This window comes from Chlorocebus sabaeus, chromosome 20, assembly GCF_047675955.1.
Source record: "Chlorocebus sabaeus isolate Y175 chromosome 20, mChlSab1.0.hap1, whole genome shotgun sequence".
Classification (NCBI taxonomy): Eukaryota; Metazoa; Chordata; class Mammalia; order Primates; family Cercopithecidae; genus Chlorocebus; species Chlorocebus sabaeus.
In genome coordinates this window covers 5,158,078-5,184,538 of record NC_132923.1, presented here as the reverse complement: position 1 = coordinate 5,184,538, position 26,461 = coordinate 5,158,078, and the positions used below count along the sequence as shown (strand labels likewise).

Here is a 26,461-nt window from a genome sequence, read left to right as displayed (position 1 = left end):
TACGATCTAGGATGGAGGTGAAGAGAAGTAAAGAAGGGGTACCTGGGAAAAATAAGGTAGTTCAATTTTTCTCAAGTCAGTTCTCTCACTCTCTTATAACATGCAAAGATCTACAAGTAAATTGCCCCCCATCCCCAATTCCAAGATCTCTATATCAATTCCCTAGAGCATGGGAATGGCAAAATATGTGATTAAGTTAAGGATCTTGAGAGGAGGACTTTATCCTAGATGATCCAGGTAGGGCCTAAATACAATCACATGTATCCTTCTAAAAGAAAGGAGAAAGGAGTTTTGAGAGAGACAGAACACAAAGGAGAAGAAGACAGAGCAGACAGAGAGATGTGGCCACAAGCCAAGGAATGACAACCGTCATCAAAAACTGGGAGGGGCAAGGAGTGGATTCTACCCTATAGCCTCTGGAGGGAGCCTGGTATTTACATCTTGATTTCAGACTTTTTGCCTTCAGAGCTGTGGGAGAATGAATTTCTGTTGCCTTGAACCACCAAATTTGTGGCAATCTGTTATGGCAGCCCCAGGAAGTTAATACGGGAACCTTAGAGAGGTCATCTATTCCCACTCCTTCACCTAAGAGATGAGGAAACTGAAGCATAAAGAAGGGAAGTGACTAAAGTCACACAATTATTGGCACACTAACAGGGTCTTGCTCTATTGCCCAGGCTGGAGTGCAGTGGCATGGCCTCAACCTTCTAGGTTCAGGTGATCCTCCCACCTCAGCTTCCCTCGTAGTTGGGACTACAGGTGCATGCCACCATACCTAAAGGTAGCACCACCACACCTGGCTTTTTTATTTTTATTTATTTTTATTTTTTGCAGAGACGAAGTTTCACCATGTTGCCCAGGTTGGGCTCAAACTCCTGGGCTCAAGCTATCTGCCCACCTCAGCCTCCTAAAGTGTTGGTATTACAGGTGTGAGCCACTGTGCCCAGGCTGTGTCTTCTTTTTAAAACATCTTTATTGAGATATATAATTCACATACCACACAATTCACCCATTTAATGTGTACAATTCAATGTTTTTTGTTATATCCAGGGAGTTATTAAAACATCGCTATAACCTTACTTTGGAATATTTTCACCACCTACCCCAAGAAGCCCCATACTTGTTAGCAGTTTTGTCTGAGTCCTTTCTGGTTCCCTGTTTCAGGCATATTGATTTCTTCTCCCCAGCAAGACTTGACTTGGCAGTGCCTTGTCTTTTGTATTCCTCTCTCATTCCCTAGTCAGCTGCTTCTCATGAGGCCACGGTTTGACTGGTCGCCCCAAACTTCCTTTAGACGAGGAGCTCATCATTCTTTCCGGCTGGCACTGAGGATTCTTTGTTGGGGCTCCGGCCCTGGTAGTTGGACTGCTGACCTGTGGGAAAACCCCACAACACATCATCCCCTGAACCAACCGTCAAAGATATCAAGGTTGACTTGTTCTTCATTGATGTCTAAAGAGATAGAGTCCGGAAACTGAGTCACACTGAAAGGCCAGACAGCTTTGGTTCCCTCCAATATCTTCAGAGCAAGCTCCACTGGCTCACCCACAACTCCACTGAGGAAAAGCTGACCACTGGTGAAGGCTGGCTGGCACCTCTGGATCACCTAGAGGGCTGTATCTGGAAGCCTAAGTAGACAAAAAGAACTAGAACATGCCATTGGGGGAACACTTGCTCTACATTTCTGGTGTTTTCTTTCTTGGGGCAGAAACCCTATTAAACAAACAAACCCTCCTGGCCTCTCTAGGCTCTGGCTGTCACTCTTGGCCCCAGGATGCAGAAAGCACCCCACACACCTGCTGCTTTCTGTATATTTCCCAGGGGCATGTCCCCAGGAGTGAGAGGCCTGTGTTTTTCATTGATAATTATGTTGGGTGGTGAGTCAGTCCACCATGGTTTTTTTTTTTAATCAGTTATAGGTGAGTTTTGCCCTCTGCCTCATTTCTTTGTCTCCACTGGTCCAAAACTTGGACGAGAAAAAGAGACACGTTATATATTAAGGTGGAAAAGGGAGACATTATGTACCAACCACTTAAACGTCAAATACCTGAGTCCTCCATGGACTCTGAACCAGGCCCTGAGTTTTCTCACCTTGATGATGGCAACAGAGTTCCAAGAGCCTCCCAGCTTCCAGTGTCTCTCATCCCTTGAGAGCATTTAGTTTAAATTTCTAATGTGGAAGAGAAGAGATTAAAGTTTACCGAACCTCCACTAAGATGATTTTCTAGCTGCTTTGACATGGTGTTTTATTTATAACAACAACTCTGGGAGATGGTAACAGCAATAATTTATTGCATTCTTTCTTTCTTTTCTTTTCTTCTTTTTTTTTAAGACGGAGTTTCACTCTTGTTGCCCAGGCTGCAGTGCAATGACACGATCTCGGCTCACTGCAACCTCAGGCTCCCTGGTTCAAGTGATTCTCCTGCCTCAGCCTCCTGCATAGTTGTGATCACAGGTGCCCACCACCACTCCTGACCAGTTTTTGTATTTTTAGTAGAGAAGGGGTTTCACCATGTTGGTCAGGCTGGTCTTGAACTCCTAACCTTAGGTGATCCACCTGCCTCGGCCTCCTAAAGTGTTGGGATTACAGGCGTGAGCCACCGGCATTATTTCTTTTCTTACGCTAGTTACTGGGCTGTTATACCTGCATCAGCTTGCTTTGTCCTCTCAGCTAACTGAGGCTCAATGAGACTGAGTAATTTGCTCAAGGTCATGCAGAAATTAGTGCTAGAATCAAGCATTTAATTTAGGATTAAAAGAAAATTTTGTAGCACAGTGCTTTTCTTATTCTCATGCTTCTTCTGTTGTAGTACTGTTCATATATCTCTGAGAAATCTAGAGTCATTAGCTTTTTATCTAATTTTTATTAAAAATTTTTTTTAAATAAAAATAAAGTATTTTTAAGGTGTACAACATAGTTCTTTAATATAGATACATAGTGAAATGAGTACCACCATCAAGCAAATTAACATGTCCACTTCCTCACACAGTTATCTTTTTTTTTTTTTTTTTTGAGACGGAGTCTCGCTGTGTCACCCAGGCTGGAGTGCAGTGGTACAATCTCGGCTCACTGCAATCTCCGCCTCCCAGGTTCACGCCATTCTCCTGCCTCAGCCTCCTGAGTAGCTGGGACTACAGCACTCGCCACCGCGCTCAGCTAATTTTTTGTATTTTTAGTAGAGACGGGGTTTCACCATGGTTTCGATCTCCTGACCTTGTGATCTGCCCGCCTTGGCCTCCCAAAGTGCTGGGATTACAGGCATGAGCCACTGTGCCCGGCCTTCTTTTTTTTTTTAAGTGGTGAGAGCCCATGAAATCTACTCTCTCAGCAATTTCCCAGTTTATAGTACAGTATTATCAACTATCACCAATGTATCTTGTATCATTGGAAACTCATTCTTAGGGGCTTGTAGTACCCTCTACTAATTACCTGTTCAACTACTTCAGCCAGTGGTTTGTGTTGGTCTGGTTGCTTTTGTTTGTTTGTTTTATCAGACAGATTCTTGCTCTGTCGCCTAGGCTGAAGTGCAGTGGTGTGATCTCAGCTCGCTGCAACCCCTGACTCCTAGGTTCAAGCTATTCCCCTGCCTTAGCCTCCTGAGTATCTGGGACTATAGGCCTGCACCACCACACCCAGCTAATTTTTGTATTTGTAGCAGAGACAGGGTTTTACCATGTTGGCCAGGCTGGTCTCAAACTCCTGACTTGAAGTGATCCACCCGCCTCGGCCTCCCAAAGTGATGGAATTACAGGCATGAGCCACTGTGCTGGGCCACAGCCAGTGTCTTCACTTGACTCCCACATACCTCTTTGCCCTGCCTTCTTTCCTTTTTCTATCTCTGAAGAATTCCTCCCACCTGGGACACATCCCCTTCCTGTTCTTAAAGACAAAACTTAAAGAACAAGAAGGAAGTTGTCCCAGGTGGGAGCAATGAAGAAGTCAATGAAGACTGAGAAACTGCTACTTTCTGATCACCCTAAGTCAATGTTCTCCCAGTCCTCCAGGCTGTTCATTTGTTCTTTCATTAATTCATTAATTTAATTTATTTATCCCAAAACATTTATTGAGTTTTTTTTTTTTTTTTTTTTTTTTTTTTTTTTTTTGGGCCAAGGAGAAAGAGCCAGGAGCTCTGAAAGAAGCAATGATAAATCAGAGGTGAAATTTTGGGGAGTTTAAATAATAGTATATGGCTGGGTTGTCAGGTTGAGGCAGGGATATCATAATCTTTCACTAGTGTAGGAGCACTTGAGGAATAAGGCAGGCCAACAAATATGTAGTGAATGCTACATTTTAAAAATTATTGCCAGTTGTGTGTACATTATCTCAATGTCCAGAGTGTCCCTCCTTCCGGTTGTGGTCTGGGCCCCATCCCTTTGGACTAAGGGATTCTTGCTTTCTCTCTTTCAGAGTCTCTCTCTCTCTCTGTTTTTCTCTCTTTCCTATGTTTGTAATGTCTTTCTTTCTGATGGCTGTTTCTCCTCAGCATGGAAATGTTAATATCCTTATTGTAATAATATTTTTGAGCACTTACTATATGCCAGGCGGAGATACCATATGTGGTTAGTCGAGTAATAACCCCCCAAGGATGTCCACATCCTAGTCCCCAGAACCTGTGAATATGTTACCTCATATAATAAAATGGACTCTGCTGATATGATTAAGGATCTTGAAACGAGGGGACTGTCCTGGATTATTTGGGTAGGCCCAGTGAAATCACAAAGTTCTTAAAAAAATCAGACATAAAGCAATGTGACAACAGAAGCAGAGAGAGGGAAGGGGTAGGGAGAGAGAGACAGATAGGAAGAGAGAGATTGGAAGATGGTAAACTGCTGGCTTTGAAGACTGATGAAGGATGCAGGACAAGGAAATATAAGAAGACTCTAGCAGCTAGAAAAAGAAAGGAAATAGATTCTCCCCCAGAGTCTCCCAAAGAAATGCAGCCCTGCCAACCCATTTTAGAACTCCTGATCTCCAGAACTATAAGGCAGTAAATCTGTATTATTTTAAGTCAATACGTTTGTAGTAATTTGTTACAGCAGCAATAGAAAACTAATACACCATGCTAAGTCTCTCTTATTTAAAAACCAAACCAGACTAGGCGCGGTGGCTCACACCTGTAATCCCAGTACTTTGGGAGGCTGAGGCGGGTGGATCACCTGAGGTCAGGAGTTCGAGACCAGCCTCAACATGGAGAAACCCCATCTCTACTAAAAATACAAAATTAGGCGAGCATGGTGGTACATGCCTGTAATCCCAGCTACTCAGGAGGCTGAGGCAGGAGAATTGCTTGAACCTGGGAGGTGGAGGTTGTGGTGAGCCGAGATTGTGTCATTGCCCTCCAGCCTGAGCAAGAAGAGCAAAAGTCTGTCTCAAAAACAACAACAACAACAACAACAAAAACCAAACCAAAACATCAAACAAACAAACAACTGCCTTGCTCCTGTGTTCTATCTTACTTTCCATCAAAGCCAAGCTTCCTGAAAAGTGCTGCTTCTATCCCCTCCCTCCCATGTGCTCTGAAGCCCACTTCAATTTTTCTTCCATCTTTGCCACTCAATTTTTCCCAGGGCCAACAATAAACAACTTCATCCCATATATAAGAGCACTTTCCAATTCTACCTTGACATAGCAGAATTGACCAATTCCTCATTCTCTAAACCTCTTTCTCCTCTTTGCTTCAGTGGTGGCATGCCCACACAATTTTTCTCCTACTTCAGCTCCTCCTCTGCCTCCTGCCTCCAGTTGTCCTTCTGTGTGTTTGGTGTTTCCCTAGTGTCCACCTACAGTCTTTATCTTTTGAGATCCTCTCTGGGTTATCTCGTCCATTCTCATGGTCTCAGTGACAGCCTATGTTCCAATGGCTCTCTAATATGTATCTCTACTCAGATTTCACTCCTAACTCCAGAGTCATAAAGGGAACATCCCATTGTCTTGTCTAGTTGAATCTTCCCACAAGCATCTGTAACCCATCACACCCAAACCCACCCTAATTATCTTCTCATTCAAATCTGCTTCTCCTCCATACCCTATCTCTAAAACAAAGAACGTGGGATTCGTGACTGCTCTTTCTTCCTGACTCTCTGCATTGATTCAGTTTCAATGTCCTGTCAATTCCACTTCTGAAACACCTCCCCATATGCATCTCTTCCTCCTTATCCTCACTGCTTCTATGTTAGTTCAAGCTTTCACTTCCTAGTCCTCAGCAGTTCTTGCCTGGGTCACCGCAATAGTTTACCCATGGTCTTCTTACTTCTAGTAGTCTTATTCCCTTATCATCTATACTATTCAGTGTTAAGGGAGTAATACACATAAATAAGTCAGGCCACTTCTCTCTCAAAATCCATCACTTGGGTCCCTGTTGCCTTTAAGATAAGTCCAAATGCCACCACAGGGCTTATAAACTCTACATTCATGATGTGCTTTTCTGTCCACTTCCTAGTCTCTTTTCCTGTCCTACTTTCTCAGGCATCTTATATTCCTTTACAAAAGACACCTTACATCAATAGCAAGTTCCAGGTAACGAACTGGTGAAGAGCAGTGGCTGGAGACTCAAACTTTCTGGTTTGAGTCTCAGCTTCATCACTTATTAAGAAAACTGTGACTTTGTTCAATATATTTAGTTAGCCCCTCCACACCTCAGTTTCCTCATATATGAAAGCGGGCGAAGGACCTATTTCAAAGAGTTGTGGTTGAGCTCTTAATGTAGCATCCATCCTAGGATAAGTGCTCATCAAGGGCTTACATCTATGATCACCTGGCTTCTGTACCTGGTGTTCACTCTGTCTGCAATTCTGCATCACCTCCCTCCACTCTACTCTGCTCGGTCAACCCCAACTTTAAGACTAAGCCAGTGTTGTTTTCCTTGGGAAGCTTCCCCTGACCTCCACCACTTTCTGGCCATAAATGCATAACCCTATCATAGTGCTTAGTGCTGAAACTGTTTGCCTCTTCTCACTAGATCCTGAGCAACTTGAGAGCAGGAATTATATCTTTAACTATCCACAGAAACTTGCATATAAATATTCTTCAATATATATTCATTGGGTGACCAGATGAGTGCAATATTCTGGATAAATTAATGTTTTATTTAATCTAGGAACATGATTTTTTTAGACAAAAATGCCACCCCTATTTTAGAGAACAAAATAGATTATCCAGGGCAGATAATATGGGGAGAATTTTATGTCTGGAGCTACTTCCTGGGAATGATATTCTGTGTCACCCCAGGGGTCTGAAGACCAAGGGGCATTTTTTTCTGGGGCACAACTCTTGCTTTCTGTTCTATTGTGGAGGTGTGGAGAGGAAGAGAAAGAGAAGGAAGGACAGGCCCTAGCCCCTTAGTGTCCAAGCATAGGAATATCCTTACCTTGGGAAGCTTTCATCACTCACTGTGTCCCTAGTAGCATGAAGGGGCCCAGCTAGATGTACATTAAAGCCCTCTCAGCCCTTCAAGGTCAGTTAATATTAACAGTATTTTGCTGAACAAATAAATGGTGAAATGTTGCATCCAAAGGCTGTTGTGTAGTAGTAGAGGAAGCCATAATTTCCGTTTCATTATAGTCAATTGGTGGGAAGGGAGCTCCTACTGGCTGAATCAGGCTTTTTTTTTTTTTCTTTTTTTTTTTTAAGATGGAGTCTTGCTGTGTCACCAGGCTGGAGTGCAGTGGCACGATCTCCACTCACTGCAACCTCCACCTCCCGAGTTCAAGCGATTCTCCTGCCTCAGCCTCCCGAGTAGCTGGGACTACAGGCGTGCACCAGCATGCCCAGCTAATTTTTGTATTTTTAGTAGAGACAGGGTTTCACTATGTTAGCCAGGATGGTCTCAATCTCTTGACCTCGTGATCTGCTTGCCTTGGCCTCCCAAAGTGCTGGGATTCCAGGTGTGAGCCACCGTGCCCTCCCGAGTCAGGCTTTTAATTAACCAAGAAAAGCCTTGTGAGGAATGGAGCAAAAAGTTCAGGATAAGCCGGGCGCGGTGGCTCAAGCCTGTAATCCCAGCACTTTGGGAGGCTGAGACGGGTGGATCACGAGGTAAGGAGATCGAGACCCTCCTGGCTAACATGGTGAAACCCCGTCTCTACTAAAAAATACAAAAAACTAGCCGGGAGAGGCAGCGGGCGCCTGTAGTCCCAGCTACTTGGGAGGCTGAGTCAGGAGAATGGTCTGAACCCGGGAGGCGGAGCTTGCAGTGAGCTGAGATCTGGCCACTGCACTCCAGCCTGGGCGACAGAGCGAGACTCTGTCTCAAAAAAAAAAAAAAAAAAAAGTTCAGGATAACATCCCATCCTTAGCTGTCTCATAGTTTTCTCTTTTGCAAGCCTTTACAGGATAGGGTTGACCAAATAAATCTGATTTATAGAAGTGCAGATTCAAATACAGCCCTTTAGATATTTCAAAGATTTTTCTGCAAACGTAATCTGATATGTGCAGCAGGAATAAAGGGCAGTGGCTCTCAAGGAGTGGGCTGCATGGATGGTGGTGTATCAATAGGAGTCCAAGCTTTTTCTAAACACACACAAGCTCCCTCTTCCTCAAAACCATAAAAAAAAAATGTGTTCACCTGTTCAGTTAACTAATATCGTGTGCCTTTTGTACACAAGGCACTTTGGGTGCAAACATGAACAAAATGGGCTCACACTGTCTCGGCCCTCATGATGCTTTGTCTAGTCAGGGAAGACAGACTAATTTGAAACGTAATTGGGAAGCACTGTGATGAGGGAGGCACAGGGAGCTTTGGAAGCAGAAGATTAGTCTCCTGCCTTAGGCCTGGCAGTGTCAGAACTCCTTCCTGATAGTGGTGCTGTCTACACTGAGACCTAAAGAATGAGGAGGAGCTACCCACAGAAAGATGGGGAAAAGAGAGAAGGGGTTGAGGTGGGTGACAGATGTGCTGGGCAAAGGAAACAGCATCCGTGTAGCAGAATGTTATGTATCTGGAACCCTGGAATTGTCAGTTATGACCTCAAACTAAGGACAAACAGGAGCATTCACATAACTATGAAGCAGGACTAATCACCAATGCTACCACGGGCAGGACAGCAGAGATCGTCACTATGCTAACTGCCAGGAATAGGAATCCACACACTTCTGCCCACTACATCCTGGCCTGAAGTGCTACCAGTGTCTGCTGGAGACACGCTCACTGCAACATGTAGTGTGACGTGGTTTTATTCTAATACAGACAGGCAGCAAGGGACAAGAGGCCTAGGATCCATTGTGAGGCAGTCCTCAAGGTTCAAGACAGCTGCCTGGGAAGGATGGAGTCTTGAGTGTACATGCCTCCCACACACTACAGCTGAGAGACCCTGACAGGCAACTCCCCCTGAGTTACATATCTCAGGGGTAATGTGACTCACTGGGCAAAGCTGGGAAGGGCATCCTGCTTCCAGAGGAGAGAAGAATAAAGCCTGGGCTGTCCCAGGCAGCCTCTCTCTAGCTCCAGATGTTACATTTTCTAGGAGGGACAGAAACAAGGCTTGGGCTGTTTCAGGCAGTTACTGCCTATTTTGGGTTTGTTTGTTTGTTTGAGAAAGAGTCTTGCTCTGTTGCCTAGGCTGGAGTGCAATGGTACGATCTCAGCTCACTGCAACCTCCTCCTCCCGGGTTCAAGCTATTCTCCTGCCTCAGCCTCCCGAGTAGCTGGGATTACAGGTGCCCGCCACCATACCTGGCTAATTTTTGTATTTTTAGTAGAGATGGGGTTTTACCACATTGGCCAGGCTGGTCTTGAACTCCTGATGTCAAGTGATCCGCCCGCCTCTGCCTCCCAAAGTGCTAGGGTTACAGGCATGAACCATCACTCCGGGGTTATTTTGGGTATTATGTTTTCAGCATATTCTACAGTTTTTTTTGAAAACTACAAGCAAGAAAGAGGGTGAGAATTAGGTCAGTGCAAGGTCCCCTGGAGGACTGTCCTGCAGTCACCCCCCACCAACCCAGATATCCCTCTTAGCAAAGCTAGTGCATTTTATATGTCCACAGGCTTCCCCAGATCTGGAGGTAGAGGTCTGCCTTGTCAAGTCAATGTGACACCTTCACTGACACAATCTTCATGCAACATCACTGAGTGAGTCAGAGTACATTTCATTAGGCCCAGGAGTATCATAACCACAAGCAGGGTGGCTGTACCTGCCTGCGCAGTGACCTACCCAAGGTTCCAGTGATCCAGATAAGAATTCATTAAAGAGACCAAAGAAGGATTCTTCAGATGTCCCCACTGTCTGCAGCAAGGGGGGCTGCATTTGGATCTCCTCCACCTGTGTCTCCACAATGCCTGAGGTGTTTATCTAGATCGAGCAGGAAGTGTTGGCAACGACATTCCTCCCAACTGGTCTAAAAGGGAGCCTAGAAGAATTCTGTTGCCCAAAACGACTTTCTTTAAGAATTTGGAGGATATCTGCTGGGCTGCTACAGCAGGGGCAGTGGAAGAAACAATATCTTTCATGGTCAGGGACAGATTCTTTTTTTTTTTAGCTCTGACTCCTGTGTATGGTACCAAAGCTCTCATAAAGGACATCATTCCAGAGTCGGCTCCTCCTCCTAGCAGGTCCCTAGGTAGACTAGCATACAGGTTTAGGTTGCTGACCCAACAGTGCACCTCACCCCAAGGAGTGCTGTCTAGCGGCACCTCCAGCAGGCCCAATGTATGGATCCCTCATCCATCAGCTTTTTGGGCATGACATTGCCCCTCCCATACTTAGGTCACCTCCAACTGCCCTCAGAGAAAGATGTAGCCCTCGGATGCACGCAGCATCCATTCCCCCGTTTTATTGTTCAGCGACCTGTTCATAGTATGGAGGCATTGGCATTCACCAGCTAGGCCTCATTAATCACATAGTTGCATGAGCTCAGTTTCCTCCATTCGATGATGCTCATGAAGCTCCTATGCAGAGGACTAGCATTTGTTTAGTCCTTGTTTTTGTTGTCACTGCTGGGACATTTCTGATCCAAGTAGTCAAAGGACCATGTTGAATCAAAGCACCAGCCCACCAAGGTTTTGTTAGGTGTGGTTGTGACACTTTGAGTTAGTTAAGTTGTAACAGGCCCCTCTAGCTCCCTCTCAAGTGGCAAGTGCCAGACCCTCACTCAGTAACCAGGGCTTGGATTCTGTGAATGTACATTGTGGCCTTAGGAATGCTGGTGTACTTTACCATTGGCAGGATGAGAGGGTCTCTGTGGTCTGTAACAGAACAAAGCCTGGGTTGGAGGATCCAGTACTTAGTCAGGCAGCCTGCAGTGATCACAGCTTGGGAATGCCTAATGAATGTGTTATGCTCCAGGCTTCTACGGCCTCATGGAAAAAGTAGATTGACAGGTTACTTCCCCTTCCCTTTCCCTTCCCCTGAGGTACAGGTAGTTCCTGCCTAACAGATAGGAGTTGGGCTTAGGTGGTGTAGTGACCCAGTCTGTCCCAGTCCCCAGTCTACCACCTCTGTAGGCACCCATTACCCTTGTTGCTTGACCCAGGGTTTGCAGCCTCAGTTGTCTAGCCCATGTAGGGAAATTACGTCAGGTACAAATTTGACATCTGATAACACTACCCACCTGATTGGAAAGATCTGACATCCCCAGTGCCACTAGAGGAACCCTAACACCCTGGTACTCCTTGGTTCTCTCTCCCATCCCTGTGGTATCCCATAGAAGGGAGGCACCAGGGGAAGTATCACCTGCAGATTAGTGTTGGAAAGGCCCTGTTCAGGGTGCTATAATGGCCTGAATCTCGAACTTACCTCCAGAATATGCACTCTTAAGGGAAAACAGAAAAAGAATGGTTGGGAATACTGAGATTAGGATTTTCCAGGCATAGCCTAATCAAGTGGTTGCCTGGTTCACCTGCATCTCCACCAAGCTCAGTGTTTTCAAAACATGCGCTGCAGTGCCATGTTTCTTTTGCATTGGAGTACAGAATTCAGTGTCCATACTGCCTTAGTTAGATGCGGGTATACCATACCAGCAGGCTGTCTTAATGTCCTTTTTCTGTTGCTGTCTGAGCCAGGCAGCTATTCCATTGTTCAATAGCTCCGTTCACCTGCACATAACAGGGTGCATGGAAAGTCCATCATATTCCCTGAGAGTGTGCCCGTCATGTTCCCTGGGCAGTGAAGATGTTCCTTGGTCAGAGTAAAGTCCCACAAAGTGTCCGAAAATATGACATAACTTCCTCTCAAAGGGGTCTATGGTAGTCCAAGCATCCACATGAGTGACATATATGTCTCCCTTCCAGGCAGCAAGCTGCTGCCATAGTCCTATTCCCCATACAAGGAATCAATTAATAGTCCAGTCACTTAGTTGCCATTCCTCTGACTGAATGGCTAGGTTGTTGACAACAGCCCATAAATTCATGAAAATATAGCAAGATATGATGGTAGAGGTGGCCCAGATGGCCATCATCATTTCCTGTAGTTTGGCCCATTGGGCAGAACTTTCATATTCAGTCACAGTCAATGTATGACCATCCCTTGGCCAGATGGTGGTCACAACCTCATGGACCTGTCTGCTTGTTGTTTTGCAGCTCCATTAGTAAACCTGCCATGCCATCAGTAGGCAAGTCTCTGAGTCTTGTGCCATGGACTGCCTCAGAGGGAGCCAAGCCAGTCATTCTGGAGCATTCAGTATGGCTAGCTTGGCTCCTTCTGATGAGCTAGCCATTTGTTTATGGAGCATACTGGTTCCCTGGGCTCCTGGCTGGGCTCAATTTTGAATGTACCATTTCAATTTGATAACTGATGTCTGTCAAGCCCATCCAATTTTATAGTTGGGGTTTGTGAGCGCTCAAGTGGGAGTGGCTATTTCAGGTTACAGTGTCACATGTTGCTTTCAGGCTGTAAGATGCTCAATCCCCAAGAATGCCCAATAGCAAGCAAGGGGTTGAATTCAGAAGAGACATATCTGGTGGCTGCCTCAGGCAACTTATGTGTTTGTTTGTTTGTTTGTTTTTTTATTTTGAGACAAAGTCTCACTCTGTCGCCCAGGCTGGAGTGCAGTGGTGAGATCTTGGCTCACCGCAACCTCTGCCTCCTGGGTTCAACCGATTCTCCTGCCTCAGCCTCCTGAGTAGCTGGGACTACAGGTGCCCACCACCACGCCTGGCTAATTTTTGTATTTTTAGTAGAGACAGGGTTTCACCATGTTGGCCAGGATGGTCTCGATCTCCTGACCTCGTGATCTGCCCGCCTCGGCCTCCCAAAGTGCTGGGATTACAGGCATGAGCCACTGTGTCCAGCCACAACTTAAGTGTTTAAAATGAGAGGCTGGTATAACCCAGCGGCAGTTTTCTGTTGGCACAGACTCCTGTCAGCAGGCATGGGGGTTGTGGACCTCTAACTCCATTAAGCTAGCAGGCTGTCAAGGTTTTAAAGTTAGTGAATGTGCCACAACTTGTTGAATGGCTTCCAAGGCCTGCCATTGCAAAGGGCTCTCTGTTCAAAGTGGGGACTTTGTTGGTCACTTTGACTAAGGGGGCCAGAAGGACACTCAGGTAAGGTACATACTGTTGTCAGTATCCAAAGAGGTTGAGTTGTTGAGCCTCCTTTTTATTAGTGGATACTATCAGGGTTAAACATTTTTGCTTGACTTTATCGGGGATACTTCTTTGGCTTCCAGCCCAGATGGCCTTGACATTCAGCCTGGGACAGTCCATTGTGAGTCTCCATGCCCCAAAGGCATTTTTGACTGGCCAAACTGGGCAGTTACACTGTGAAAGAGTAGCTTATAACATTTTTATCTGCAGCAAGTTTTGAATTAGCCAAGATATGCTTCTCCATTTAATATGTAACACTGCTTTTTTTTTAGTAACCCGATGGGTCCTGAGTAGCTTAGGTGGCAGGCAGGAGTGGCCTATACCCCACTGTTAATGGCTCGAATTCTTAGCTGTGAAAGGACATACCCCCTCAGGCAGTGGTGATATTTTGTTCCACAAGCAGCCAAAGTGTCAATGCCTACAATACACTTAGTGATGGGAACCATGATCACTGGCCCCTGAAATGGCCCAAAGGGCCCCACCCACAAGCAGATAAGCACCACAAGCAAATAGGCACCTTGATCTTCCATATTCACTTCCAAACCTCCTGATGTCATCACTTTAATCTTTTTTCCCCTAAAGGGACCTGGAAATATTGCAATGTGGGCCCCAGGGCACAAGAACCCCAGAAAAGTCCGAATCCTTTTCCTTCCCCTTTTTATCCTAACAGGAGAATGGAGCCATTGGCACTCAGTGGGGACCCAGAGACCTTGGCCCCATTTCTAACTGCACCATTCAGCCTGAGACATTTGGGTCTGCAACGTCCTTTATCAAACAAACACACTGCCTAGGCTACGTAAGACTTCCCTGGCCTTCTTCCACATGCATCCTTTAGATAGGGGGTCTCCCCATCTTTGAAGGCCCACCCTATGTGTGTTGGTTCCCTCTCAGATGTTCCAGGGATGGTCTGAGGATCTCTTTCCTGTTCTCTCTCAAGTGCCTCAGGGTCCATCAGAATACCCAGTTCCTGAGCTCTCCAGCCTGGGAATGAGCGATTACGTAAGTGCCCAACACCCAGGGGATTGTACGCCGCTCTATCCTGTTTCTATATTCTGTACTCTCTCCTCGGTCTATGCAGCCAGCTCACTCCCATCTGCAGGGGAGGTGGGGAGAGTATGTTTCACTTATCATCCTTCCCTCCCCATGACTCATCCAGCTGCATGTCCAGTCAGTTCCTGAATGCCCAGGCTGACATCTCTGCCCTGGGCCAGGTACCAGGGGATATCACTGTCCCACTTCACCAGACCACACCCTGCTCACAGCACCAATTTTGTGAGGCAGATTCACTAATAACCAATCCCAAGAGAAGACTCCCACTACAAGCAGGACAGCAGAGATTGACACTATGCCAATTGCCAGAAATAGGAGTCCACACACTTCCACCCACTACATCCTGGCCTGAAAGTCTACCAGTGTCGGCTGGAGATACACTCACATGCAACAAATTTTGTGAGGTGGGATTATTACTTACAGGCAGGCAGGAAGGGACAAAAGAAGGCTAGGATCCATTGTGAGGCGGTCCTCAAGGCTCAAGGAAGCTTCCTGGACAGGATTGAGTGTTGCCTGTATATGCCCCACGTGCACCACAAGTGAGAGGCCCCAAAAGGCAGCCCACTATGAGTTATACACCTCAGGAGTCATGTGACTCATTGGACAAAGCTGGGAAGGGCATCCTGCTTCCAAGGGAGAGAGGTACAAAGCCTGGACTGTCCCTGGCAGTTCCTTTCTAACTCCAGATGTTACATTCCCTAGGAGGGACAGGAACAAGGAGGCCCAGTTTCAAGCGGTTCCTTCCTTTCTCAGGATATTGTATTCCCAGCACATTTTACAGTTTTTCATGAGAATTACAAGCAAGAAAGAGTGGAGAACTGGGTTCATCCAAGTCCCCTTGGAATATATTGTCCTGCGTTAACATCCTAGAGGTGCCATTAAAAGAGGAAAGTTAGTTCTGCTACCCTGAACCATACTACAGCACCCCATCCTTAACCTCTCCTACATTTAAAACCATCCCCTAGAAGATAATATGGAGGTAAAAAGAGAAAGGGCACTGATGGAGTCATGTGTACCCAGCCATGGAAATGAGTGCTGTGACTTTTGTTCTCACCTCCTCCAAGTGAGGGGTCTCCAAGAGAATCACTCATAGAAATTGGTGGGCTGGCAAGAAGAAGAGACTGATATCTCAATCCCTGGTTGGATATCTGCTGATGAGCTTGCTGATCTGTACTCTGATCACTAGAGCAGGGAGAGAAGGATGACAGGGAAAGAGCTATCACTCTTACTACTTGGTTTAGCAGGGATGTGAGTCAAATGAATAGTGTGGAAATCGGTGTGAGTTTACTGTATGTCAAATGAACACTCAATAGGGTGTGGGCCATCTTGCCGGTTCTCCTTCCAAGAGAATTGGCTGCCAAGCCAGGAAACCTAGTTATACCACCAAGAGCCGGGCTGAGGGGTTGTGGGAAACAATTATGAGGCAGGAGAATAGGGTCTGAAGGCAAGAAACCTAAGGCAGTTTCATGCTGACTTCCTAGAACTAAATTGAAACGAAAGCCTTAACTTTCCACGCCTAAGTAACAAAAGGACCAGAAGCTACTCCCTCTAAATAAACTCCCACCATTTCTGCACAGCAGATGGGAAACTGAAAGTACCTCTGATTGGTTGCTTTTTGCAACCAATCAGATGTTTGCATAGGAGGGTAACTTTGCAACTTCACTTCAGTCTCTGATTGGTTGCTTTCCGCAACCAATCAGACTGATTGTGGGCCACCACTTCATTTACATGGGGTGAACACCAGGTGGCCAATGGAAAACCTCTAGCAGGTATTTGGACCCAAGAAAATTCTGTATCAGGGCCCTTGAGCCTCTGCTCGGCCTGCTCCCACACTGTGGAGTGTACTTGCACTTTCAATAAACATCTGCTTTTGTTGCTTCCTTCTTTCCTTGCTTTGCTGTGCGTTTTGTCCAATCCTTTGTTGAAAACGCCAAGAAATCTGGACAACTTGCAGTCAAGACCCTCTACCAGTAACAGTTTTAAGCTGCATCAGATTTCCCATCAAGGAATTGTGTACTGGGGAGAGCTCCCAGGGAACTAACCCATGTGCCTATTAAGAACTAGCATTTGGGTACCTTCCAAATGGAAGGTATTCGTGACCAATCAGCCTTCAACTGAGTGGCAGAGAGAACCAACAGACAATTGCAATTGGCTGCCAAGTCAGGCAGTTGACTTTTTGCCCAGTTAGGCAAAATGACTTTTGGCCCTCACTCCCCAACCCTCCCTGATTTTTCCTCGGGGTTCCAACACAGTAAGTATTTTTGGGGAAGGCAGACTTCTATTAAACAACAGAATACACCACTTCCCCAAACCAAGTTCCACTGCTGAAGTCTGGCTGGTGCTGAGGGGAAGGAAGGAAGTTTTGTGAATCTCATTGCAAAACTTGAAATGAGATTTAAGATTTTAAGTGGACTGCATTAGACTGGACTTGTAATAATTAAGTAAACAAAAAAACCATAGAATCTGTCAGGGCTGGAAGAACTGAGAGTATGGTTGAAGGCACTGGTTAAAACCTCATTGAGAATATGTTCAGCAGAGTTTAGAATGTTCATTAAATTGTTTCTATATGCAAAAAGTCTTTGAAGTAAGAGGCAGCCTGATTTGTTAAACTGATAATTTCTGAAGATGACTGGAACACAGAGGGAGAGAAGGAGGTATGGAAGACTAGGAAGAAGTAAGGCAATGAGTGTCTTAGAGCCCTTTTAAGGTGTTTGGACTTTATTCTGAGGCCCAAGAGAAGCCATGAAATATTTTAATGATCAAATTTGCATCTTAGAATGATCCCACAGCAGGCAGGATAGGGGCTAGAAACAGGGAAATCATTTAAGCAAGAGAAAATGGTATGGCAGTGGGGACAGAGAAATGGCAGTGTGGATGGAGAAAAGTGGGAAGATATGTAGGTGGAGAACTGTCAGGAGTTGCTTACTGATGAGACGTGGGCTCGAGGGAAAGGCTAAGGAAGCTTCTCTTTCCCTACCTCTCCTTCCAGCTGACCCTAGAAATGCTGTCCGGTTTCCAGTCCCTGCTCACACTTCATTCAATGGTGGAGGAACATCCAGCTGCTGTCCCACGGGGGTCTGGAGGTCTATGGGCACCAACAGTACCATTTCCAGTCTTTCCAGCAGCGATAGGAGGCAGGCTGTGCCTCGAGTGTCATCTGGTTTGGAGGCCGAGGTCCCCACGTTTAAGTGACTTGCTTAGGACCTTGTTACAGAGTCCAAATTTCACCCTCAGCTTTAGGGCTCTTTTAATAACACTTCATTACTGCATCCTGAAGTTAAGTAAAAGAAACAAAGATAAAAAGGAAAGCACTGTTCCAAATGCATAGCCTAGAGCATAGCAAAATATTTAACTAGAGACCCGCGCCCTGCTGTCGGGGCGTCTGGATGTGCGCATGCGTCCCAGGACGAGGCTGCCGGAAGAGGTCCAGCGGTTCGCCACGTTCCAAGTTGGAGGCCAGCCCACGACAAGGAGCGGAGGTGCGCATGTGCTCCAAATCATTTCCCGGCGGAGGAAATTGGCTAAGACCATTAGCTAGAGGGAATCGGAAAAGGATGGGTCCCTCGGCCTGTGCGCGGGGCACTATGGGTGTTGTAGTTTTTGCAGGGTGATAGCAGTTGGTTCTTTTGAGAGGACATCTTCGCGACCAGTTGAGTCACGAAGATTTTTGAGAAAAAGTTACTTGCACGGGGGAATCGAGTGTGGACTAGCTGCGTGGGTGTGGCTTAATTCTGCGGTTTCTCCTTTGGATGATACATTGAATGAACTGTGAGCAGGGACTGGAAACTGGACAGCATTTCTAGGGTCACTTTCTGCCTTGTGTTTGTTAACGCTTAGTTCCTCCCACATCTTTGGCTTCCCTCTATAAAACCCCTGCCACCTACAGATTCCCTTTATTATTCCATACGGGCTCCGATTATTAAATACTCTGTTTCAGTCCTTTTTCTCACACGCGGTTCTTGGAATCGTCATCCTTCTCTCCCTCCTGAGTACCTTTTCTTGCTTTTGTCCTAGACAGAGCTCCTCTAACACTCTGCCCTTGCCCCAGGAGTCATGCCAACGACCCCAAGAAAAGGATCTCACAGTAAACGTTTGTAGGCACAAGCAGATCTGACATCCTACTTCATTTCACTTATTTCTGCTTCTCTTCTGATCCTTGTCTCTTCTGGTTCCACCTCTATGTTCTACCTCTCTGTAGCCTCTTTGCTTCTTTTAAGTCTGGTGGCGTAGATAGTAACACTCAGACCTGCCATTTTGTCTCTGGCCTCCACAGCTTGTCATTTAACAGAGGACCCAACCCTGAGTTGACTTCTGGGTCAGAGAGTGGGAAGTGAAAGAAACTGGAAAAAGAGAGGAAACAGGTTTGAAGAAGTCGTCAGGGAGATATATGGTGAAAGAGGGGGAAGAGAGAGTAAAACTTCTTGTACCTTCAAAAACTCTTTGGTTCTGGCTGTGTGTAGGGGTCTGTGAGCTCTGTGGTGGGAATGCATTAGTTAGAATCCTAGATGCTGGGAATTTAGTTATAGAGAACACAGATATACAGGTGAGCAACACTGCAGAATGGCATCATTTTTTCTTTTGCTTTTCTGTGTGTGCTTCTGCTCCTTCCCATATCTCCCCTAGCTAATTCTGAAGTATTTTGCCTCTTCACGTCTTTATCTGTTATATACTCCTCTTCCCATTTTTAAGGCCCCTTTCCCCCTCATTCTGACCCAAGCTATTTCTTTTGTATATCATATTAAAGTCATATTTTAGTCTAGCTTTCAAAAACACCTTGGTTGTATTTTCAAAGAACTTCCAGAATCTGCTTATTATCTCCTTCATATCATGAAATATGCAATAAAACCAATACTCTTTTTCATTTAAAAAATATGTAGAGTGATATAGTTCAAAGTGGAGAGTGATAATGGATGAATGAAAGTTGAACAGAACCCAGGAATTTGAGACGAGCCTGGGCAAAATGCTGAAACCCTATCTATGCAAAAAATACAAAAACTAGCCAGCCACGGTGATGACTGGACCTGTGGTCCCAGCTACTTGGGAGGCTGAGATGGGAGGATCGCTTGAGCCTGGGAGGTCAAGGCTGCAGAGAGCCATGATCGTGCAACTGAACTCTGGCCTTGGCAACAGAGTGATATACTGTCTCAAAAAAAAAAAAAAAAAAAAAAAAAAAGAAGAAGAAGAAAAAAGAAAAGAAAAGAAAGAGAAAGAAAGAGAGAGAAAGAGAGAAAGAAAGAAAGAAAACAAAGTTGACTGTACCTCATTTTGGTTTTCTTGCTTTGTTTTGAATTCTCAAAAATGTTGGATTCCCATAATAATAATATACGTTTGAGGTATGTATTTTTTTCTTTTTTTACTCAGTTTTGGTTAGCAGGACATTTCCAGGGTGTCACAGTATATTGAAATATTACAAGAAAGGTCCATAAATGCTGCACATCCTCCAATCTGGAAAATATTCAGCAACAGGAAGACAGTGAAAGGTAAAGATGGCAACTCACCAAGAAGAATGTGTCAGTGATTTCCCCTAAGATGTGATTGTCCCACAGAAGCATTCTTCAGGGGAGTGGGTCTGTGCAGACAGTAAGTGGGAAGAGCTTCACTTAGCGTGCCGTCCTTCCTCAGCATTAAGAGAATCCATGTGAAGGAGAAGTCCCATATATTATGTCCAATGCTGTGAAGCATCTTTCAGTGCCTTCATTTCATCCAACACCAAAATCCTCAATGATGAAGAAATCTATAAATGTACTGAGTTTGAGAAAAAGTTAAACACAACTGCACTCTCATGCAGCACTGGAGAAACCTATACGTGTAAAGAAGGACAGTTTTCATTTGACTCTCAGAGTTGATTGTATATTGGCAAACGTATTTTTCTGCCATTGCTTAGGGAAAAGACAGAAAAAACAGAAACATCAAATAAAATATTGAAGAGAGAAAAGAATACTTTTTAAAGGCCTTCTAGAAAGAGCAATTGAACATACTCCACAGATGTCGGCTAGTTTACGAGGAAGAAAAAGAAGGAGCCAATTTGAGCAGTGGACTCTAGGTGACAATTCTGTTTGAGCTGATGAAATCAATCAGCCATGAATACTCTGTCAGTATCTCTCACTACGATTCTCTTGCAATTTTTTTTTTTACCCAACCTCCACTATTTGGCCTAAACTTCATCTCTGTCAGTCTCAGAGTTACACTCTCCCTCCTGTATTCTCAAATTTTCACATAGTTTTATGTGTGATTATAACATCATGGTCTCAGCTGGTTTCATCCTCTGGTCCATTTACCCACCTTTTTTGATCATCACCTTTTGCCATAAGTTAAAGCAAAAAAGACATTAGATGAAGAGGAAAGGAGATTTGTTCATAATGCCTTTCACCTTGGCATTTGCTTTGGCTTCTGACCTTCTTTACTCTGGGATGCTTTTCTTGACCCTTCACATCCCAGGGTGGGTTAAGGGGCCTTTCCTCAAGTTTGTTTGCCCCAACTTTAGTACTTAATTATGCTGTATTATGTCAGGCTTAGGTTTATATCCACCTTACTAGTTGTAAGCTCCATGCAGACATGGACTATGTCCTATTCAGCATTGTGTTCCTAGTACCTGGTATACAGTCAGTGCTCCGTAAATACTTGTTGAAAGAATAGATGAGTGAATGTGAAGCTCTTGTTTTTGTTAAATCCCTTTAAACCTTCTTGCTTCCCTCTTCCCCATCAATTTTCCACAGCTCTGAGCTTCCCGTTCCCCATTAGTCCCCATCATTTTTCCACAGATCTGAGTTTTTCCCCCACCATTTATGTTCATACGTTTTGCCTAGTTAAACCCAGCCTGCTTGTCACTGGCTACATGGAAAGGTACTGGATGTGAATGGTTGCTTTTAGTATCAAAATCTGTCAGAAGTGTCTATATATTTTTCTTCCAGCCTTAGGCTTATTTTATGAAATCAAAATAAATATGAAGACTCTATAGGTCTTGAGTTAGTATCACTTGAAAATGGAATTTCTCTGGCAGAATAATTTCTTGCTTATTGCTGATATTGAACTGTAGGCCATTTTTGTAAGGATGATCAACTCTGAGTCATCCTTACATTCTGTGAAGAGAATAGATTTGTGAAGAGGCTCATCTTTCTTTAGTTTGGGAGTAGTGTTTTCATTTGATTATATTTAATGTTGAGAATTCATACTACTTCCTAGCATATCATGACACTACAGTGTGAAGTCCCCAGTTAGGAGACACTAGAAATCTTCTTCATTTCACTGCCTGTTCAATTTCTACCACCCTTTCAGCTATATTAATTATGACATGTCTTCCTGGATAGATGTAGGTGCCCTGGAGCAAGGCACACCAAAAAACCACTCCTTGTTCATCTGCCTAATTCATTGTGAAAGCATACTCTTTACGATGGCCTCAATATTGCCAGTATTTTCTCTTTTCACATTCATGTCTGAAAAACGGCTCTGGGATTCAGAAGCTGGAATTTAGATTCTTTGTCACTAAATAGTCTCCCTCTGTTAATTTCATTTTCACCTGAAATTCCTCATATTGGGAATTCCCTGGGGTTACACACCAAGCTTCCTTTGACTCTCCCCTGGTGGCTCATACAACCCTATTTGAGGAAAAGATTGTTGGGAAAAGAAACTGTACAGCAGAAGGGGAAGCAAGAAAGGGAAGAACAATTTTACTCAAAATGGTACTTCTGAGTTTAGTTTTCTTTTCAGAGATGCTATGAAGTCCAGCACACATTTTTCCTTTTGCCAATTGTGCATTCATTTTTTTCCTGTCTTTTGGGTCTAAAGATTCTTTCTAGGCCCAGTGAAAACTTTTCCTAGATAATGTGTCCATTTGAAACATAAGATGTGCAGAGAATCCTGATAAGGTGCAAGAACATGATCAGGATTGTTGTGAACAAGCTTTGGCAGGGGAAGGGGTGTGTGTGTGTTGGAAGCAGTGTGCAGGGGGAGATGTAGAAGGTCAGCTTCGGTTCCCTTTTTTCTGTCCTGTCAAAATGGATATGAGGAGGATGTTTAGTCCATTAGGAGAGTCTAGAGAGGAAAGGAATAAGGGAGGATGAAGGAGAGGTAGAAGGGACTACAAGGAGGTCCATGTTACCTGGACTATGTATTTCCTGTACCTGGGGAGCATTACTGAAGTGTGCAAAGTTGCCTGTTAGGAAAGGGGTCCTGACTGGTCTCCCTCCCACTGGAGGCACTTTGACCACAATTTTATAGATTGTGAAACAAATAACTTGCTCAAATTCTCACTGCTGTTAGTGACAGAGGAGATGAAAGAACCAAGGTTTGAGCGCTGTTTGACTAAAAGGCTCTTACTCTTTTCTTTATGTTCTGTTAGCTAAGGCAGTTTGGTTGTGGGGTTAGGGTAGGGTGGAGTCACTGACACTTCTGGTACATTCCCGGAGTTTGCATTAGTAGGGAGGGGTTGTTGGGAGGCAGATGTGAACATGGACATGTTAAATGAGGACACCTTATACTTCTGTCTCCTGTCCTTTTTCTTCTTATGTTATGACCCTTGATCACTCAGTCAGACAAACCAGTGGTTACATACTCACACTATAGCACCTTGACAGCATGGAAAGACATCGAGGCAGGGGAGGCATATTTGGGCAGAGTGGGAAATGATCTTGGTCCTTGGGTGTCTTTGGGGATTCTGCTGCCTTTCCTCAAGTACCCCATTTTTATCTGATCATGTGTGTGTTTGAGCTGAGGTGGCTGGTACCTAAATAGGATGGGATATTGTGTTCTGGAACCTATGACTTCATCTGCTACTTGATGCGGGCAGATTTACTCAGGAAATATCCCCTTCACCTTCATTGAATCTATATTTTCATCCTCAATATCCTGGACTACTTCCTTCTCTTTCCACTAAGAGTCTTTGCAGACAGTCTGCTGGAGATGGTTAAAGAGAATCAGCCAACAGCTTGACTTGTTTCATTTGGTTCTTGGGTTAGCAAACCCCACAGGAAACCCACTCTTTCTCCTCTCTTCATAGCGACGTGGAATGGACTGGCTTGCTCTGCTTTATCAGGCTTGGCTGATTGATTATAAATTGAGGTCTCTTACCCTTGGATTATGACAGCAATATATGTATATTATAGACATTTCAGAAAAATCATAAAATTATGAAACAAAAGTCACCTGTTTTTTACCTTTACCTAGAGAAAACACTGTTAACATTTTAGAAATTTCCCTTCCAATAGTTTTATCTGCACTTATAAAAGCGTATTAATATATACAGCTACATTTAATAAGATGTAACTTAAAAAGTTTAAACAAGGCTGGGGAGAAGGAACCAAAGTGTTCCTAACAGTTGTTTTCTTTTAGTGTTTTTTTCCTTATATAAACACTGAACATCAAATGGGACTGATAAAACAGAGTTGTAAAAATTGTAATGCTACACTATAGATAAAATAGTAGAGCTTCAGTAAGTAGAGCACAATTGCCTTAAGGCAGCACTGTTGTCCATGGTTATGTTTCCTGCACCTGTTGCTGAGTGGCTGATGGGAGTGTCTTATCCATCAGGCACAGGGTGGGTAGCAACAGTCAAGGAATGAAGCCAGACATTGTTGCATCAGGCCTGAGGGTTGAGTGAGGCTATGCACAATATGATTAGTCCCAAATCTAGAGGTTACAATGGCTATAGAATATATAGCACTATCTAACAGAAGTATAATGCAAGCCATGTGTGTAATTGAAAATTTTCTAGTAGCTATATTAAAAAGGTAAAAAGAATGAGGTACAATTTTATTTTTATTTTTTAGACAGGATCTCACTGGGTTGCCTAGGCTGGTTTCAAACTCCTGGACCCAGGCTCAAGTAATAGTTGCCTCAGCCTTGCAAAATTCTGAGATTACAGGTATGAGCCACTGTGCCTGGCAATAATTAATTTTAATAATATATTTAACCCAGCATATCCAAACTAATTTCTACATGTAATCGGTAGTTTAAAAATTATTAATGAGGGCCGGGAGCGGTAGCTAACGGTTGTAATCCCAGCACTTTGGGAGGCTGAGGCAGGCGGATCACAAGGTCAGGAGTTTGGGATCAGCCTGACCAATATGGTAAAACCCTGTCTCTACTAAAAATACAAAAAAAAATTAGCCGGTCATGGTGGCATGTGCCCGTAGTCCCAGCTGCTCAGGAGGCTGAGGCAGAAGAATCTCTTGAACCCAGGAGGCAGAGGTTGCAGTGAGTGGAGATCACGCTACTGCACTCCAGCCTGGATGTCAAGAGCAAGACTCCATTTCAAAAAAAAATTTATTAATGAGATGTCTTACATTACTTTATATATGTAAGTTTTCAAAATCTGGTACGTATTCTACACTTACAACATATCTCAATGCAGACTAGCCATATTCCTGGTGCCAATGGCTGCCATATTTGATAATGCAGATCTGAAGAAAGTTGTACAAGTGACTAATGGCTACGATATTGGGTAGTGCAGATCTAAAGAAAGTTGAAGTTTGTAGTGGAAAAAGGGACAGTGTAAGTGGTTTGGCACGAAGGTTGTGAATCATGTAAAGATGTTGCATATCTTTTAATGTGCTGTCAAAGTAGGAAGCAAGAATTGTGCTTGGGAAAGGAAAATATTCTGGGCCCCCAAAATCACTAAGGGAAACCAAGCTGGAAGCCGCTTAGGGCAAATCCGCCTCCCATTCTATTCAAAGTCACCCCTCTGCTCACTGAGATAGATGCATATCTGATTTGCCTCCTCTGGAAAGGCTAATCAGAAACTCAAAATGTAACTGTGTCTCACTTATCTATGACCTGGAAGCTCCTCCCCGACGTCAGTCTTCCTGACTTTGCTTAAAGTTGTCCCGCCTTTCCAGACTGAACCAATGTACTTCCTACACATATTGATTGATGTCTTATGTCTCCCTAAAATGTATAAAACCAAGCTGTGCCCTGACCATTTTGGGCACATGTCATCAGGACTTCCTGAGGCTGTGTTATGGGCATGTGTCCCCAACCTTGGCAAAATAAGCTTTCTAAATTAACTGAGGCTTGTCTAAGGTTTTCTGAGTTCATAGGCTTATGATTTACAAAGGACCATAAGGTGTAGGAATAAATAATTTGAGACGGTGTTGATGGCAGGCACAAACTGAATGGCTTAAAACAATGAAATTCCTCAAATTTACAGTTCTGGAGGTGAGAAGTCTGAAATGAGTCTCATTGTGCTAAAATGAAGGCATCAGTAGGACATGTTGTCACAGGGTGAACCTCAAAAGTGGGGCTCAGCCTGGGAGGCCACATGGGTTCTTGGCTTCACACAGAAAAGAATTCAAGATTGAGCCAACAGAGTAAAGTGAAAGCAAATTTATTCAAAAGTAATGGAATCAAAAGGGTGGCTACCCCATAGGCCGAATAGCCTTGAGAGCTGCTGGTTGGCTATTTCCATGGTTATTTTTGATCATAGCTGAACAAGGGGTGAACTCTTCATGAATTTTCTGGGAAAGGGGCAAGGAATTCCTGGAACCGAAGATTCCTTCCGTTTTTCGACCATATCTGTCCACCATAACTTTGGGATGTTGCCTGGCATTTGTAAACTGTCTTGGCAGCTGGTGGGAGTGTCTTTTAGCATGCTGATACATTATAATTAACATACAATGAGGAGTGAGGACCACCAGAGGCAGCTTTCATCACCATCTTGGTTCTGGCTGGTTTTGGCTGGCTTCTCTACTGTATGTTGTTTGATCAGTGGGGTCATTGTGACCTGTGTCTTAAAAACTAAGCCTTTCTGAACTCTTATCTCAATGTGACTGTTACCAAGTTAGTGAAGAGGAGATTTGGGTCAGGGAGGTATGGCAGGGAACCTGATCCCACAGGCCTTGGGGGTCATTGTAAGGGCTCTGAGTGAGATCTGAGCCACTGGAAGGGCCTCAGCG

The 26,461-nt window shown here is 44.4% G+C and overlaps 1 long non-coding RNA gene across 1 annotated transcript; it reads right to left on the bottom strand.

Annotated features, from left to right (window-relative positions):
- Positions 1-1,018: 1,018 nt before the first annotated feature.
- Positions 1,019-18,027, bottom strand: LOC140709338 (uncharacterized). The gene is made up of 2 exons (XR_012089858.1): positions 17,551-18,027; positions 1,019-1,628 (listed from the first exon to the last, which is right to left on the bottom strand). It is a non-coding gene; the product is annotated as an uncharacterized lncRNA (long non-coding RNA).
- Positions 18,028-26,461: the final 8,434 nt, after the last annotated feature.